Source organism: Colletes latitarsis, chromosome 4, assembly GCF_051014445.1.
Source record: "Colletes latitarsis isolate SP2378_abdomen chromosome 4, iyColLati1, whole genome shotgun sequence".
Taxonomy (NCBI): Eukaryota; Metazoa; Arthropoda; class Insecta; order Hymenoptera; family Colletidae; genus Colletes; species Colletes latitarsis.
Window position 1 is genome coordinate 22,773,834 of NC_135137.1, and position 18,483 is coordinate 22,792,316.

The 18,483-nt window shown below is 38.9% G+C and overlaps 2 protein-coding genes across 2 annotated transcripts in view; one reads left to right on the forward strand and one right to left on the reverse strand.

The window, feature by feature from the left end:
• Hbs1 (translation elongation factor EF-1alpha (GTPase) HBS1) overlaps positions 1 to 18,483 on the forward strand; it is a 196,445-nt gene that overhangs the window by 54,127 nt on the left and 123,835 nt on the right. The gene's annotated exons all lie outside the window — the stretch shown is intronic.
• Gudu (Armadillo repeat-containing protein gudu) overlaps positions 1 to 18,483 on the reverse strand; it is a 118,519-nt gene that overhangs the window by 15,077 nt on the left and 84,959 nt on the right. The gene's annotated exons all lie outside the window — the stretch shown is intronic.

Consider the following 18,483-nt stretch of genomic DNA (forward strand, 5'->3'; position numbering starts at 1 on the left):
TTAATTGGGCGATTTAAATCTCTAAATCTACTCTTTCTAAGTTTCCACGTTCTACTCTGTGGGGAAAACGATCCGCCTTTAAAATATCCAAAATCCAATTATAGTACAACTTTGTAAATAGTACAAATTTTTCCACAAACACATTTAGAAATGCTTGCGTCTTGGCTGGCGTTTCGTTTGTATGTCGATACGGCACTGTCAAGCCGAGATTCGTAAACAATGGCCGCGTGACAGTAACACCACAGACAAGGTACCTATATGAGTATGTAAACCTTTCACCCTATGGACTTTCGTGGCCTAATCTGACTGCCATACCGACCTGAAAATTCGGAGGTGATTTTAGCGACCTCTTTTTATGGATGGCGGTCAGTTGAGAAACTATTCACTGAATTAGTATTTACGGGCAGCAGCTGTAGGTGTGCGTAAATACATGTGAGTTGACTATGTTACGGATTAAAAACACAATTTTCAAACGACCATAACACTTACAATAGTGAATATATTTCAATGAAACGGTAATTGTTTACTATAGCCATTCCTTGCCAATTTCGATGACCTTGAAATATGTTGTCAAGGTCACTGTTATGAAGATTTTTTCTCTATACATGTTACCGCCGCTCGCCCTTCGTCTTTGAGATATTCGCAAAAATAATTTTATGCCTGAATTAGCCTCGGGTTGAGTTGGAGATAAAATATTAAACTTTATTCTTAATAATAATAATAATTATATTATTATAATAATAATTATTATTATCGTTATTACTAACAGAAATTGGAAAAATGTCTGCCATTGTATCAAAAAATGCAGGTATTCTTGTATTAAAATCGTGACGACCAACGACAAATAATGTATACTGTGTCAAGCTAATATCGAATAATATTTATAAAGAAAATTGAAATAGAAGGTGAATGCGTGGTTGGCCTCCTTGCGGTGACCGGTATAAGAAAATCTAACCTGAACCTAATCCATTATATTAATTACTAGGTAGAATGGTTAGGCCTGGGTTAGGTCTGGGTCAAATTTTTTTATGAACGGCCTCCGCTAGTCGGCTCAAATCGTGTTTTTAAGCATATCCGTTATACGCATCCATTGCCGGTCGTCTCGATGTATCTATAGAAATAAATAATCGGCAATTCAACGCTTACACACACGCTGCCACAGTCACGTACGTATAGACAACATTCACTGTAGTAGCAGCGATCTTTTTGAAGAAAAATCTCGGAAACTAAGGCCGAGCGACGGTTACGTAAAGAAAAAATCTTCATAACAGTCCCCTTCACATAATCTTTCAAGGTCATCGAAATTGGCGAGGAATCGCTGAAGTAAATAATTACCAATGAAACTTGTTCGCGCTCGGATTTGGTTGGTCGGATTGAAATTGGTGTAGTTGTGATTTTGAGAAAATGTTTATTTAGTAACAATAACAAAGTGGATTGTATATGGTAACGAGTAGCGCGACTGTAATATAGGAGGAACTGTTTCCCCCGTTCTACTTTCAAATATGTGTTCAACAACAAGTTAAGAGAGTTGACTGGTATCCCGAAAGGATCGGATAAGAGTGATCTTCGGTGTCCGGAGTCCGTTTCCTCCACAGTGTAGATCCCCTCCAAGAGGTATACTTGGGGGTGTTTGCAAATTCCTCTGTGGAATTTGTGACTCGATTGATTGGCCATCGACTTGGGAGAGGAGAACCCATTTTCCTGTCCCATTTCGGCAGGAAACTCCTCCTTCGCCTCGGTGGTGGAGGAAAGTCCCAGGACACGCTGGCGAGGGCGGCCGAGGTTTCCTCCCCAAGTCGAAGGCCGCGTTAATTTACCGAGGAAGAAACGGAATTCCGGATTGTTCCGCGTGTCGGCGATTGCCGTTGTCATCGGTGCCTATATTTGGCCTCGACGACCGTACCACCCGCGGACCAATATAGCCCTTCGTTGGTCAACTCGAGTGTAGCGTTTCTTTCATTTGACAATTTTTTTCTGTTGCTCTGAAATTTGCCAGATGCGAGAGACTTGAAGATCTTTGCGACGTAGTACCGATCCCACATCTGGCAACATAAAGGACCAGAAACAACCCGAGTTAGCCAGCGGAATGTGCGCATTTTGTTTCCCGAACAAAACTTTTTTCTGAAGTAGAGCTCATGGGTACCTACAAAAAAGTATTAGACAACTTTTCTGTAGGGCGTCAAATAAAATTACTAAAAATCAAAAACGAATTTTTAAGGAAAATCGACAGGGGGTATGTGTCTAAATTTTTCAGCGAAAATGAAAAGTTTCAAGTCACTCTGGGGAAATTATTTTCGATTGCAGGGGTTAATTGCAATCATTTTTGGTGAACACACATACCTCCAAAATCCTATGTACTTTCAAGAAAAAAATTCTTTACCGAAAATATAATCTGTGGCCAGGAATGTTTATGTATTTTTATTTTCTGTCTCACTTCCTCTTGTGTTCATTTGTCTAACCTGGTGGTAATGTTGCGAGTGACACGAAAATGGTAATGGGGCTCTAGAGCCCCAGAAAAATGGACCGAAAAAATACATTGGGTGAATCGTATACTTGGTTTGTGGTAAAATGCAGTACCGTCGAATATTTTCTCGACCTGTGACAATTGAAAACGGCTTTTACACTTCTGTTGGACAGTTTCTTCTTCAGAAATGTCTGCAGAATCAGATCCGGTGTATAGTTTCCGTGTCAGGTAAAGAACTTTCCGTAAATATGCAAAAATATTGTGTAGAAAGTACGTACCTCGATACTTTTTTAAAGTTTGGCGATCATTTAAAACCGTTCAAAAGCACAAAATATTATAACTATCGATGTTAGCATATTCAGCAATCTCTCCTCTATCTTTTAAGACTAATTGTAAGTGGAACTTTCTGCTGTTCTTAGTTTTCGCGTAATACCTCCTTTTTGCCCAAAATTGGGCGTTTTTACAAAAATTCGTGTTTTTCGAAAACTGAAGGTGATACATCAATTCCGTTTCCAGATTCGTGTTTGGAAAACGGAGCTCTACAAGAATCACCTAGTGGATATGGGGAAACAAAATTCGTGTTGAACAGTGTTATCGAGCTGCTGTATCTCGGTGGAAGTGACCTCTATTCCAAAGGTTAGATAAATAGCAGGACGATTTCCTAATGCACTTAATTGGAAAAGAAAAATTGGGGAACGAAACATTCGGAATACGTAACAATAGTAAGATTTAATTCGTAGTCTTATTAATAATAATTAAGAAAAAACTTTAAAAATTGTTGTTTGTCTAATAAAAGGAAAAACAAATAACTATGTAAAAATTGACCTGGGTATGTTTTATAATTTTATATAAAACAATTCTCATTGTGATATAATTTTTGATCTAAAAACGGGAACAACTGGTATGTACTTCTGACTCACCGTATTTCCGGACGGCAGAAAATCACCGAACCGTCGCGTCACGTCGACACAGTGTACAAAAACGTCTGAAACGCGGACAAAATGAAGCAAACCGGCATTTTTCAAAATAACGAATATTGTTTATATGAGTTGTTATATCATTAGTTGATAGTTTAAGGTACAAGGAATCATAAAAATTAACGAGAAAACCTAAGTACAAACTTGTTTTATGTCAACATTTATTGATTCAAATGATTTGAAAGGTAATGAGAATTTATTGAGTCTGCCTTTAATGTGTACACTTTGGAATACTTTTTTTATTGGAAATGGTACTTCTGTGATTGTATAATAAGATAATATTAGCATTAGTATTACTTTTCTCATCCTGTTAAATGGTACTTCTGTGATTGTATAATAAGATAATATTAGCATTAGTATTACTTTTCTCATCCTGTTAAAGAACATACAGAGCTTAAAAATTACGATTTTGCGAAGGCAAATCAGTTTGACTAACTTTCATTCTCATTATGAAAAACAGAAACACGGATACACACTGAATATGTCTATCTTAATATTCAACAAGAAACTCTTGCAGAAGCTTGCAGAAGAAAAAGAAAATCATAATTTAAGTGTAAGAGACGCATCCCGAATTTATTACGTTCGTGTTCGTATTTGGCATAGTTGTAACGAATTCAGTCACAGTATTTATACCTGAATTATACCTCAAATCTTTTCTCTGAATTTGTGCTATCAAGAGTATTTTCAATTTGATCAACAACTAAATGTATATACGTGTCGAGTTATTGTTTCCAATAAATAACATTACAATGTTATTAGCTGCTTTATTCAAATCTTTATGTTTCTCTTTTTAATATAAACTTGAAAAAAAATAAAAATAAGATACCATCTGATGCTTGGGCAATGCTGTCAGAAAATACAGGGTGGGGCAGTAACTATTAGCACCTCAGATATCTTCGAAACTATAAGTTTCACAGAAATATTTGCTAAAGTAAATTGCACAGTACGAAGGGCGCTATTGGGTGGCGATAATAGTTTTTTTGCAGGTGGAGGTACTTCGGACATTTGAAGGTCACATCCATTTTTTTAAATGGATCGGTATGTTTTTGCTTCCGTATCACGATAGAGGATCTTAAAACGAGTTCAACGACCTATTACACAAGGTCATTGAAGGTCATAGAAAGTAGAGAAAGGCGATAATACTTACGGTTTTGGTAGTAAATGAAACATACGTATTGTCAACAGTAGAGGAATGCGTAATGCTTACCGTTTACTTCACTGAGAATAAACACTGCTTGAAGGACACTTTAATAGTTTGCAGAGTAAGATAAACATCATAAGATTAGTATCGATAAATCGGTCAATTCGGCACGATGTATCCGTTTGAAGAGCAGGTTGATATGCTTCTTATTTATGGCGAATGCCAACAAAATTCTGTAAGGGCGAAAAACTTGTATGCTGAACGATATCCACATCGGTCTCAGCCTTCGCGTCAAACATTTAAAAATGTGTATGATAAACTTAGGCAAACCGGTAGTTTAAGTGTTCGTAAAAGTGAACGCCAGAAACGAGTAATTAACGAAGAAATGGAAATCGGTGTGCTCGCTAGTGTGTCTAGAAATTCTCATATTAGTTCGCGACAAATTGAACGCGAATCTGGCATTAGTAGGAGGAGCGTACTTCGCATTTTGCACCGTCACAAATTTCATCCGTATCACGTTAGTCTTCACCAAGAATTGCATGGGAACGACTTCATGAATCGCGTTGAGTTTTGTCAATGGGCTATACGTCAGATTCAAAACAATGAGCTTTTTTTTTAATACCGTCTTATTTACTGATGAAGCAACATTCACAAATCACGGGAATGTTAATTTGCATAACATGCATTTATGGGCAGCGGAAAATCCACATTGGCTGCGACAGGTTGAACATCAAAAACAATGGTGTGTGAATGTATGGTGCGGTATCATAGGTGATACAATTATTGGATCTTATTTTATCAATGGAAATTTGAATGGCAACGTCTATGCTAATTTTATTAAGGATACATTGGGTCTTTTGCTAGAAGAGTTACCTTTATTTACACGACAAACCATGTGGTATCAACATGATGGATGCCGAGCACATTATTCATCGATTGCGCGAAGGGAACTCGATGAAAAATTTCGAATCCAATATCGTGGCCAGCTCGTTCACCAGACATAACACCTTTAGATTTCTTTCTGTGGGGAACACTGAAAGAGAAAGTGTACAAAGAAGTAGCAACTACATCTCACGATATGCAACAGCGAATTATTGCAGCCTGTGCATCAATAAGTTCTGACGCTGTAAGACTTGCAAGTCAATCAATCGTAAAAAGAATCCAACGGTGCATTGACAGTGATGGGCGTCATTTCGAACACGTAGTATAAACGTATGTTTCATTTACTACCAAAACCGTAAGTATTATCGCCTTTCTCTACTTTCTATGACCTTCAATGACCTTGTATAATAGGTCGTTGAACTCGTTTTAAGATCCTCTATCGTGATTCGGAAGCAAAAACATACCGATCCATTTAAAAAAATGGATGTGACCTTCAAATGTCCGAAGTACCTCCACCTGCAAAAAAACTATTATCGCCACCCAATAGCGCCCTTCGTACTGTGCAATTTACTTTAGCAAATATTTCTGTGAAACTTATAGTTTCGAAGATATCTGAGGTGCTAATAGTTACTGCCCCACCCTGTATATTAAATGGTGAATGTCTTGACTCTGACAGTGAATAAATTTGTTAAACATTCTTTCATGTTAATACCATATGTATATAGGTACAAAAAAATGTCTTTTTTTTAAATATTCACAATATGATCAGGTGATCTTCAAACGTGTTTTTTCGCTAAAACAAATTTTCGAAATTTTTTTTGTTATGGTATAATATACATATGGGCCAAAATATAGCGAGGTCGTAAACTAAACTCTTGAAGGTTGGGACCGACTCCTGCTGCGGCACTTAGGGCCGTACATGACATCTTGCTTGAGGGTGACTTTCTGAATGTTTTTCTGTGTCCGTAACTACACTACTTTTTTTCATTTTCTAGATGCATATATTATAAGCAGGTAAATTAAGATATTAAAGACTTGAGTAAGACCTTTACCTGTTACGATACCTCTAAAAATGGCTTTCTAAAAATGGCGACACTAGATAAAATATTTCTTCGTACGGCCCTGACTATGGTCGAAGGTCCTTAGCTGCTCGCATTTCTGTCAATTCACTTGTTTCGGGAGCTCAAACGTGTAAACTTTGACACACACTCGAGTTTACGACCTCGCTATATTGTGACCTGGACTATACTTTCATTGTACCTTTCATTGTACCTACATACATAGGTTGAAAAGTAAAAATGCTGGGCCAATCGAGATTTGGAATTGTATGCTGATTATCGCTAGGTCGAATTTCAGCGGTTGCAAGAGTAAGAAGGAAAGGCTCACACTCGCCTTCTTTCTCGATTTCTTAAAGTTGGGCGAAGTGCCGAGCTTACATACACGTGGTACGTGTGGTAGCACAAACAAGGTATACGAGTAGACCTTTCACCGCATAGACTTTCGCGGCCGAATTTGACTGCCATACCGACCTGAAAATTCGGAGGTGATTTTAACGGCCTCTTCTCATGGATGGCGGTCAGTTGAGAAACTATTCACTGAATTAGTATTGATGGGCAGCAGCTGTAGGTGTGCGTAAATACATGTGTGTTGACTATGGGATGAGGAATTGAAAAAGACAGTGCAGTATTATCAGACGACAGGCCCGTGGCCCAAAGAAAACTGCCCTTCCACTTACACACACTAATGCACATCCACCTTGTATATGAGTTCTAGCGTTTCGTATAGCTTCGAGGATTCGATAAAGGCGGCGAATGTAAGTCTACCCTTCTTGCTCTCAACACAGCTGAATTCGACCTAGTATCACTGACATGCGATTTCGAATCTCGACTGCCCAGGCATTTTTTACTTTCCGACCTATGTAGGCACATATAAGCAAAATACCATAATGAAAAACAAATTTCAAAAATTTTTTTTACGGAAATACACGTTTCAAGACCCCCTGATCATATTTTAACTATTAAAGAAAAGACATTTTTTTACTATGCTTATGGACGTGCGTTCATATATTTATACTATTAATACGATTGTGTCTAAACGACCGAATGAATGAAAAAATTTTGAGAATACTGTCCTATTTGTCCTCTTTGTCTAGCAATTTAAAAAAAACGCTGACTCATTAAAATCAATCAGATGAAAATGAATGGAAGTTGACACCGCCCCTGCTGAAAATAAAAGACTGGAAAATTTTTCTTCTTTCAATGAAGGAAACTCTTTTACATAATCTTTTTCAAAGGCGAAGGTGAAGGCGAAAAAGTCGATTTCGCCACCGTAACAATGGTTGGACGCGACGCATGGACGTTTCCCCGAAATAGGGGATTGGTTTTTGTTTTCCAGACACGCGAGCGAGGCGATCGAAAACTCGAAAAGCGTTAGTTGGATAATGGAGAGTCACAAGGTTCTGTATGAAATAAAAAGACACGACCTCCAGCAAGATCGTGCGTGTTTTATTTGCCCCACATAGTCACCCACAGGCTAAAGCTTGAAATTAAAATCAAAATAAAAATTAAATATACAATATACAATCTTTTCTATATTGCAAAAGATAGGGGTAAATTGTAGTTAACTGTATTATGTACAATTTATTTCTGTTTCAGATTTATACTTGAAAAATCATCTTCAGTCTTCTACATTCATGAAGCCTTTCTTCTTTGAATGTAGATTAACTTGTTTTATTTCCAATTAATTTATATTTACAGGCATGTCTCTATAAATTTCAAATCCATTAATCAATTTGAATTTGTGATATTATGTCAGCCAGTTTCGAAAATATGGTTTCGAGAAAAACGCATTTAAAATTTCTGGTATGATTATTAATCGCCGGGTACTCTTCCCTTTAAATGGCTATAACTTTGTTATTTTTACGAATTTTAATGAGTCTACGTTTATTATAATTGCTAAATAAAGAGGACGAGTTGCGAGCCAAAGATTAATTGCAGGGTTTTAAAAAAGGACAGATTGGCATTCCTGTTCTCATTAATGTTTATGGCGTGTTTGCAAGGAATGTGTCCGATATACAGGGTGTTCGGCCACCCCTGGGAAAAATTTACATGAGCGATTCTAGAGGCCAAAATAAGACGAAAATCAAGAATACCAATTAGTTGATGGAGGCTTCGTTACAAAGTTATTAACGTTTAAAGTTCCGCCTGTAGAATGGCAACCTGCGTACAGCTGCGTTCGCGCGGAAGGTTGCGGCAGGCCAGTGCTAGTGGTTCTCACGCAGCATGAAAAATTCTACTTACCGACGCTATCGACAGCCTTAGATTTTTGTCCATTTAGGGAAATGCGAACACCTTACGTTGAATAAGATTCAACCTGTCTTATGAAAATCCAGAAGGGCATATCAAAACTCGCCCGACGAGATTTTCACAGAGAAAGGGTGAATGTCACTTCCGATACCATAACGTTGAGCACAAAAATCACCCACACGCGATCATACACGCCCCACAATCGTCCACAATGTCCGTAAGTATCCACAAATAATCCTTTCAGGCACTAACCACTATGCAATTAAATAAACACGCACCGCAATTACGGTATTCGTGAGCGACTATGTGTACGTGCACCACGATTCTTCAGAATTACTTACGAATAAAATTGTTATTAATTTTTCAAATACACTTTAATTTAAAAATGTAAAAAGGAATTTAATAAGTATTCGCTGATTGTTTATATCACTGTATTTCTTACATGCTCGATAATACATAACTGAATGAAATATCTCTAAAATATGTCGCGTGAACTGTCTTGACTGATTCTTTTTTACGACTAACTAGCTGGCCAAACACGTGCCGATGTTGCCCTTTGTCTCCACTGAGCGTAGAGTGCATGTGTTGTGTGTATGTGTGTGTGTGAGAGAGAGAGATAAGCGAGACGAGTGACGTAGAATCGGGGTCCTTTTCGGCATTTGTTTCTCAGAACCTCGTCGATCGATGGCACAGTCAGCTGCTAGTATTGTTACATTCTTCGACGTGAACGCAAATCGATGGGAAAATTTCATTTATCCTACGATTCCTTTTTACATTTTTAAATTGTAGTGTATTTGAAAAATTAAGAACGTTTCTATTCGTAAGTAACTCGGAACAATCGTGATACACGTACACATAGTCACTCACGAATACCGTAATTGCGGTGCGTGTTTATTTAATTGCATAGTGATTAGTGCCTGAAAGGATTATTTGTGGATACTTACGGACATTGTGGACGATTGTGGGGCGTGTATGATCGCGTGTGGGTGATTTTTGTGCACAACGTTATGGTATCGGAAGTGACATTCACCCTTTCTCTGTGAAAATCTCGTCGGGCGAGTTTTGATATGCCCTTCTGGATTTTCATAAGACAGGTTGAATCTTATTCAACGTAAGGTGTTCGCATTTCCCTAAATGGACAAAAATCTAAGGCTGTCGATAGCGTCGGTAAGTAGAATTTTTCATGCTGCGTGAGAACCACTAGCACTGGCCTGCCGCAACCTTCCGCGCGAACGCAGCTGTACGCAGGTTGCCATTCTACAGGCGGAACTTTAAACGTTAATAACTTTGTAACGAAGCCTCCATCAACTAATTGGTATTCTTGATTTTCGTCTTATTTTGGCCTCTAGAATCGCTCATGTAAATTTTTCCCAGGGGTGGCCGAACACCCTGTATACATATGTATATGTATAATCAATTTATTTTCCTACAATAATTCTCCATTGCAAAAATTCTACAGTATTCTTACATTTTTTTATATTTAAAAATTTTCCCATATTATTAGGAAGTAGGTATACGACAAGAGCTATACAACTTTACAGTTCCTAGCATGTATAATATGTATATGTATGTATAGTGCATGATCGCTTGGTGTGGAAAGTTAACGAAACTTCAAAAAGCGCCCAGGTTTGGTTTCGAGAAATGTAAGGTCTGTCAGTCACAATGGCTTTTGTCGTTTACTGATGATTCGAACGGGTGGCGATGCCAGGCCTGCTTTCGAGAAATGTAAGCGACTTCAGCGACGCAAGAGCGAGAAGGAAAGCGAGTATCAGCCTGTTCTTCTCGGCTCTTGCGAAACTCTACGAGCTCACATACACGCAATTGGACATAGTGTGCGAAAGTAGAATGAGGAGTTCCTGGGACCCCCGATGCGCGGTCTAATAACATTAATTTCGAGTCGCAAATACGTTTTTGCATAGTTATTTTTTAAATAAATGATGTATTACAATTTAAAATAAAAAATAGAGAATTTGCGGTGTACGTATCAATGAGATACATCCTTAGGTATTTTAATAATCTTGAAATTTTTAAATAATCTTAATCGATTGATTACTCCAATGAAATTAATCGATTAATGTCCAATTATGGACCGTACAGCTTTCATTCCGTTAAAAAATAATAAAATTTCTGTAATTTCATTGTTTAAAGATTGCATAATGCCGAGCGATTGTCCTCGGCCGCGATTACCGTTAATCCTGTTAGCGTACAATAATCGGGAGATTATCTCTAAAAGAATTTTTACAGCGAGCAATGATAGAAAAACGCGTTTATTACTAGTTTTTTTGGCATCGGTAACGGCTCATTACCTTCGATTCGAGTGTGCTAACGGTGTTGATGACGTCAGTACCGTGAGAGAGTAGTGCGCTAAGAATTAGACGGAGAAAGACTGCCGAAATTTAGACAGCGCCGCGTAACGACTAATTAGAGTAATGCGGCCGCGTCTTCGGCTGTCAATTCGCGCAGTCCTACGTAGACTTCTCTCTAGAGTGGATCGGCTCCCGATTCCACTCGAACGGAAAGATTTACGAAAGGAAAGTTCTAATTGTTTAATATTCAGAATGATTCTGCCTGTATTTGACGGGTGTAAAGAGTAGATGTTCAGTCTGGTGCGGGTCTACTGATTGACTTCACACAGCTGAGAATTCGTTAAACTCGCGAAAAGTGTGGAAATCATCCGCTTTTTCCTTGACGAACAGATCGGTTTAGATTCGGTCAAGTACGCCCCGGAATCTTGTATGGGATTTCCCAAATCGAGATTCCACGACATCAGTCCTGCGGCAGAAGATCGAGAAAATACACCAGTAGGGTGTTCGATATCCTGTGGAGTGATCGAGAACATACACCAGTAAGGTGTTCGATCCCTCCGTGCAGAATTGAGCGGTCGTCTCGATCGTATAAACGATTGAGACATAAGAAAGTTGGCAAAATTACGCTTCAATTTTCTTGTGATTACCGCCAGGCTGAGGAGACACCTAAGGGAGGCACCTACGCGGTGAACCATCCAGGTGGGTCCACTGTAATTGGATCGACGTCTACAAAGGACGCCTGACTTTTCCGGTCTTCGAGTCCTTACTCCTACAGATCCCGCCGGTGTAACGTTTAGAGGAGCACCTGTGCGGAGGAGTAACGGAGTCGTGGGTCAGGCCCCCACGTGGTTCAAATACTGCTAAGTGCAACGAATAGATGTGCAACGTGCAGTGAACCACATGCAGTCGGGCTTCATAGTGCAACCCCTGACCAATAAGTCGTCTGTTGAAGCAGCCAAGAGCAGCCGCAGTTCGACGGTTGGGCTGTTGCACTGCACTGCGTTTCGACGCATAGACTCAGTGGACAGACTCACGGGAAAAGTGCATTTGGAGCCTTAATCCGGCGAGTTCGGCGATCGGTACAGACCAGGCAGGCGACGAAGATTTAATTTCTGATTCCTGATTTTCGTTCATTGTTGATACGTTATAATTGTCTTTTAGTTTTCTTTGTTTTATTTCAATTTTTTATTTTTGTAATAAAAGGTCGGCGTTAAAGGCTGACGAAAAGAAAACCAGACGCCCGTAATAATTTTCCCTGAAAATTCCTGTACCTCTATCCGGACCTCGTCGTTAGAAGCATCAGCTTTTCAACATCATTTTCTGTTTCACTTCCTCTTGTGTTCATTTCTAAATCTGTTAGCAACGTTGCGAGGAGACACGGAAATGGTAATGGGGCTCTAGAGCTCCAGAGAAACGGGCCGAAAATATACATTAGGTAGAAGGTCTACTCGTATACCTCGTCTGTGAGGGTAGTAATGTCAACTTTCTCCACCACTTCGTTAGATGCTAAGAAAATTCGTCGTTACTATAATTATACCAAATTTGGCCACACTGTCTGACGAGCCCAGCCGCGAGCTGTTTACGAACAGCAGTGTATTCTCGGTATAAGAAACTGGTATCTGACTAGTGATGCGCACGAGACGAGACGAGACGAGATTTCTGTGATCTCGAAAAATCTCGAAACATGCGTATCGATCTCGAATTTTCGAGAATCTCGAATATATGATCTCGATCTCGACGAGATCTTGGTGAGATCTTGTCGAGATTGGCGATACAAAATATAGTTCAAAATATGCCAAGATCTGTTAAAATTTTAGCAAAGTAGTATGTATACTGTATACTATACATATATGTATACTTGGTGTTCTTACCTTAATCTTTTTTTAAAAGACTTGAAAGTTGTAAGGTCTCTACTGTTGACAAAAAATTAGTTACAAAAGTTATTGTCAATTATTTACACATCTTCAGAAGTTAATAATAATTTTACTGGATGTCTTGTAGCTCTCCTATGTTACATAAAACACCCTGTATATGTTTGCATATTTGCATTTTATAATTCAATTTTATAAATGTAACTCCTAAAATAATATGAGCAATAAGTTTTCAATAAGTAATTTTATATTAAAATTCTAGATAAAGGTCATGTAGTAAGTAAAAATACAAAAGCAAAATAATGTTGTTACGAGCCAGGGCCGTGCAGCGCGCGTGGCTGGCGAGTGCGAGAGAGAGTATGGAATATGGTATCAATTTGTTAGTTAGGTACACGGACGAACCCGATGCAAAATCGGGGAGCCGCTAGGATAGTTGATAACGAGGACGAACCTGACGCGAAATCAGGGAGCCTCTGGGATGGAGTCACGTACGGACGAACCTGGTACGAAACCAGGGAGCCGTTGGAGGGTGAAACGTCGTGAACGAACCCGATGCGAAATCGGGGAGTCACTAGGATTGTTGATAACGACGCAGACGAACCCAATGCGAAATCGGGGAGCTGCTAGGAGGTTGGAAGAAACGCAGACGAACTCAATGCGTAATCGAGGAGCTGCTGGGAGGTTGGATAAATCACAGACGAACCTGATGCGAAATCAGGGAGCTGTAGGATGCGGACGAACCTGATGCGTAATCAGGGAGCCGCTGGGATGGTAATAGATTGCGTGGACGAACTCGATGCGTAATCGAGGAGCCATTAGGTTGTAAGAGGTTGTATTTGGATTTGGGGATGTGTTAATTCAACTCGTAACTATGAATTATTAAGTATAATATAACCCGAGCGGTAAGGTTATATTATTATGGGAACGTTTAACTAATAATAATCGCTTTATATAATTATGGGTTAAAGAAGTTGGATAACTCTGATTTGATAATAAAAGTAGATATATTCTTAAATCAACAAATAAAATACAAGTGTTTCGTGTATCTTATGTCGCGATCAAAGAATGATTATATTTACCTAAAATGACCTTGCACGGTGTTGATGCACTGGCGACGCGGGGGTATGTCAGTTGGAAATAAAGGCCGCAATAGAATTTATGCCGGTTCACGGATTCTATATGGTTTGATACGAAAGGGTACGGTAGCTCGCAAGATACAACTGACTATCAAACCGTATACGCGTGACAAGAGACGTGACGTTGACTCTAACGTGACGGTACGATTATGATCCCCAGAGTAAGAAAATCAAGGGGTTTATATACCCAAAAATCCGTGGGGGAGGATTCAAATGCACGTTAGACATTACCATATTTGGTAATCTCCGAATTGCGTTAGTCACCGAGCAGCTGCATCTCGTGAGAACTGACTCTACATTCCAAAGGGTAGATAAGTAGCAGGGCGTTTTCCTAATGCACGCAAGTGGTACAGAAAAATTGGGGAACGAAACGTTCAGCATACGTAACAATGTTTTTAAAATTTATTTATGTAAAATAAAAGTAAATAAATTTATCAAAAATTACAATAATGCGTGTAAGTTCGAGGTGTACCACGAATTCAGGCATATGAATGACCTAGCAGATTCAGCAATTAGCTGGTTACGGTGCTTGTGTATAATTAAACCAGCCTTATATAATTCTTGTCGAGGATGGTCAATAAAGTTACGCGCACCAACAAAACGCAAACACTTTCCTAATATCTTTATTAAAAATGCTTATCGACTATATTTTTCTTTCCACACGTGCACGATTCCTTTCTACCTTCTTCCCGTTCTTCCTTTATTTCTCTCGCCTTCTTCTGTTTTTCCCGCTCATCATTTTTTCTCTGTTCGGCTATTCTCGACCGCCTTCGGACGTTTCCGCTCTCTCCCGCCACACACACACACACATACACACCATATCCACTATTTCTTACACTTAGAAAATAAACGTTCCGCTGGAACAGATGTAGCCGGCGTTCCTAGGAAGTCCTGAGCCATTGTTGATAAACAGGGATACTCTTCTGAATGAGTTGACCACCATGACAGTATGTCAACATCTTTGTCCGCTCTTCTTGTGTTATAATACTTTGTTAATTCATTTGTCCAATATAAATCGCTGACAGATTTCTCATATACAACACTCATACCAATGTCAAATTATTATTTCGGGAGCTATCTGAAGAAATAAAACATTTGTTCTTATACAAATCTTCAAATTTTTTAATGCTTTGATCTTTCATTTCTTTTCTCCATGTTGTGGCATTAAAACTTTCAATTTTCTAGTACGAGGCAAATACAGTAAATCCAGTTGGATTTATAATAATGTTTAAGTAATTTATCTCGACCAGCTTGGTATGCATTGAACAATTTATCAGTACGGTTTAAAGTTCGCATCTTATTTTCAATTTGATCTAAAAGCATATTGAATGCTATTGTAACGTACGGTAAGGATACATAGCTGTCACCGCCAAGAAGAGTATGTTACGTATGTCGAACGTTTCGTTCCCCAAATTTTCCTTGCCACTTGCGTGCATTAGGAAATCACCCTGCTACTTATCTAACCTTTGAAATGAGGGTCATTCCGTTGCAATACAGCAGCCCGTTAATTAATACAATTCGGAGAATAGAGCAGCTCGATAATTAATACAATTCGGAGAATACTGCTCACGGTAATTTCTAACGTACTTTTGAATCCGCCCCTACAGATTTTTTGGTATATACCCCGTGATTTCATTACTCAGGGGATCATAATCGTACCGTCACGTTTAATGTCAACTCCATGTCTCTCGTTACGCGTATACGGTTTTTGATAGTCAGATGTATTTCGTGAGATCGGGCTACAGTACTCTGTCATATCAATATTAAACCATATAGTGTCGTAATTAGTTTTGTATATGCCGCCGTCGGGCAGGTGTCGCCTGGTCCCGACGGCGGATTTTGTTTTTCCGGCCACGCGTGGTGGCCGATTCGCGGCGTTCGAGAGAAGTCGTGAGGCAGGAGTCTGGCGCGCCGGCCATTGAAGAATCACGACCAATAAAGTTTAATTTTTATACCACAATAGAATCCGTGAATCGGTATAAATTCTATTACGGCCTTTATTTTCAACTGACATACCCCCGCATCGCCAGTGCGTCAACACCAAGAACTATTTAGGTATTTATAATTATTCTTTGATCGCGACATAAAATACACGAAATACTTGTATTTTACTAGTTGCTTTAAGAATATACAGGGTGTTTGGCCACCCCTGGGAAAAATTTTAATGGGGGATTTTAGAGGTCAAAATAAGACGAAAATCAAGAATACCAATTTGTTGATGTAGGCTTCATTAAAAAGTTATTAACAATTAAATTCAAAAATTTCAAGTCGTTCTGAAAAAATTATTTTCGGTTGCGGGGGTCAATTACAATCATTTTTGGTGAATATAAAATTGGTACCTTAAACGTTAATAACTTTTTAACGAAGTCTCCATAAACAAATTAGTATTCTTGATTTTCGTTTTATTTTGGCCTCTGGAATCTCCCATTCAAATTTTTCCCAGGGGTGGCCGAACACCCTGTATCTACTTTCATTATTAAATCAGAGTTATCCAACTTCTTTAACCCATCATTATATAAAACGATTATTATGAGTTAAACGTTCCCACAATAATATAACCTTACCGCTCGGGTTATATTATATTTAATAATTGAAAGTTGGGAGATCAATTAACATATCCTAAATCCAAATGCAAATTCTTACAACTTAGTGGCTCCTCGATTTCGCATCGAGTTCGTCCACGCAATCCATTACCATCCCAGCGACTCCCTGATTTCGCATTAGGTTCGTCCGCATCCTACAGCTCCCTGATTACGCATCAGGTTCGTCTGTGATTTATCCAACTTCCCAGCAGCTCCTCGATTACGCATCGAGTTCGTCTGCGCGTCTTCCAACCTCCTAGCAGCTCCCCAATTTCTCATTGGGTTCGTCTGCGTCGTTATCAACAATCCTAGTGACTCCCCGATTTCGCATCGGGTTCGTTCACGACGTTTCACCCTCCAACGGCTCCCTAGTTTCACACCAGGTTCGTCCGTACGTGACTCCATCCCAGAGGCTCCCTTATTTCGCATCAGGTTTGTCCTCGTTATCAACTATCCTAGCGGCACCCCGATTTCGCATCGGGTTCGTTCGTGTGCCTAACTAACAAATTGACACCATATTCCATACTCTCTCTCGCACTCGCCAGCCACGCGCGCTGCATGGCTCTGACTCGTAACATATAAAATGTTATCTTTGGGAATTTAATATTTTCCGAGATATTAGGTAAGGTTTGGCTATTTTTCATTTCGATACATTTGACACCACCAGCTTCCAGTTCATTATTCAACAGTTAATTACACTCAATTATACTTAATTATTTTCATAAACAATTGCATTCAACAGTCAATATTCAATAACTGAAATTGATTACATTTGTATTTTAACGTTCTGCATTGTACGAGGTGTGTAAATTAAGTAATGAGACTGGCAACGTAGCGGTGAATCTGTCAAAATTGGGGACGTGGAACTTGAAGAGTGGTAGGTTAATGTGTGATACGTCTTCAATATAAGTTTGTACTCGCTAGAATCATTTGGTTGTCCGTAGTAATTGTTTTCGTAAAATAGTTCTTTCTAGTGCGTTCTTAAAATGAGTCAAAAGTCATGCTGATTTGCTTTTTCGATAACCAGGGAATCGTTCACAAACAGTTTGTGCCTCAAGGCGAAACGGTCGATCAATACTTGTACCGAGAGGTTCTAGGTGAAACTGCGTAAAAGTGTCATGCGTGTGAGGCTAAACATCAAGAACAACTGGGTGTTGCATCACGACAATGCGCCTTGTCACACAGCAATTTCGGTAAATGAGTTTTTGGCCAGTAAAAACATTCCTGTATTCCTCAGCCTCTTTATTCGCCTGACTTGAGTCTTTGTGATTTTTTCCTCTTTCTGAAATTGAAAAATCATCTCAAGGGACGTCATTGTGGGATACTCGAAAACATTAAAGCGGCTGTAACCGACCAGCTGAAGGCTACACCAGTATCCGAGTTCCAGCACTACTATGAGGATTGGAAGAATCGTTTCCAGCGCTGTGTGGCTTCCCAAGGAAGTTATTTTGAGGAAGACAATATTGAATTGTAATTCTATTCGAATAAAAAAATTTGTAAAAATCAGTCTCGTTACTTAATTTACATACCTCGTATGTATTGGTTTTTGGCTGTCGTGATGTGTTTACAAAAACACATTTTTCAACATTGCCATAAGTACAGAGTATCTGATAAAGTTTAATTGAATCATTTTTGGTCACCGAAATGAAATTGTAATACAATTTGAAAAAATACGGCTAAATATTAAGTTGAGATTAATCATTTTTGATTACCGAAATTAAAATGTAATACACTTTGAAAAAATATAGGTAAATTTTAAGCGGGTCACTCTATAGAAACTGAGGCTTGATATTGCTATGCGTCATCGGTTATTCAACAG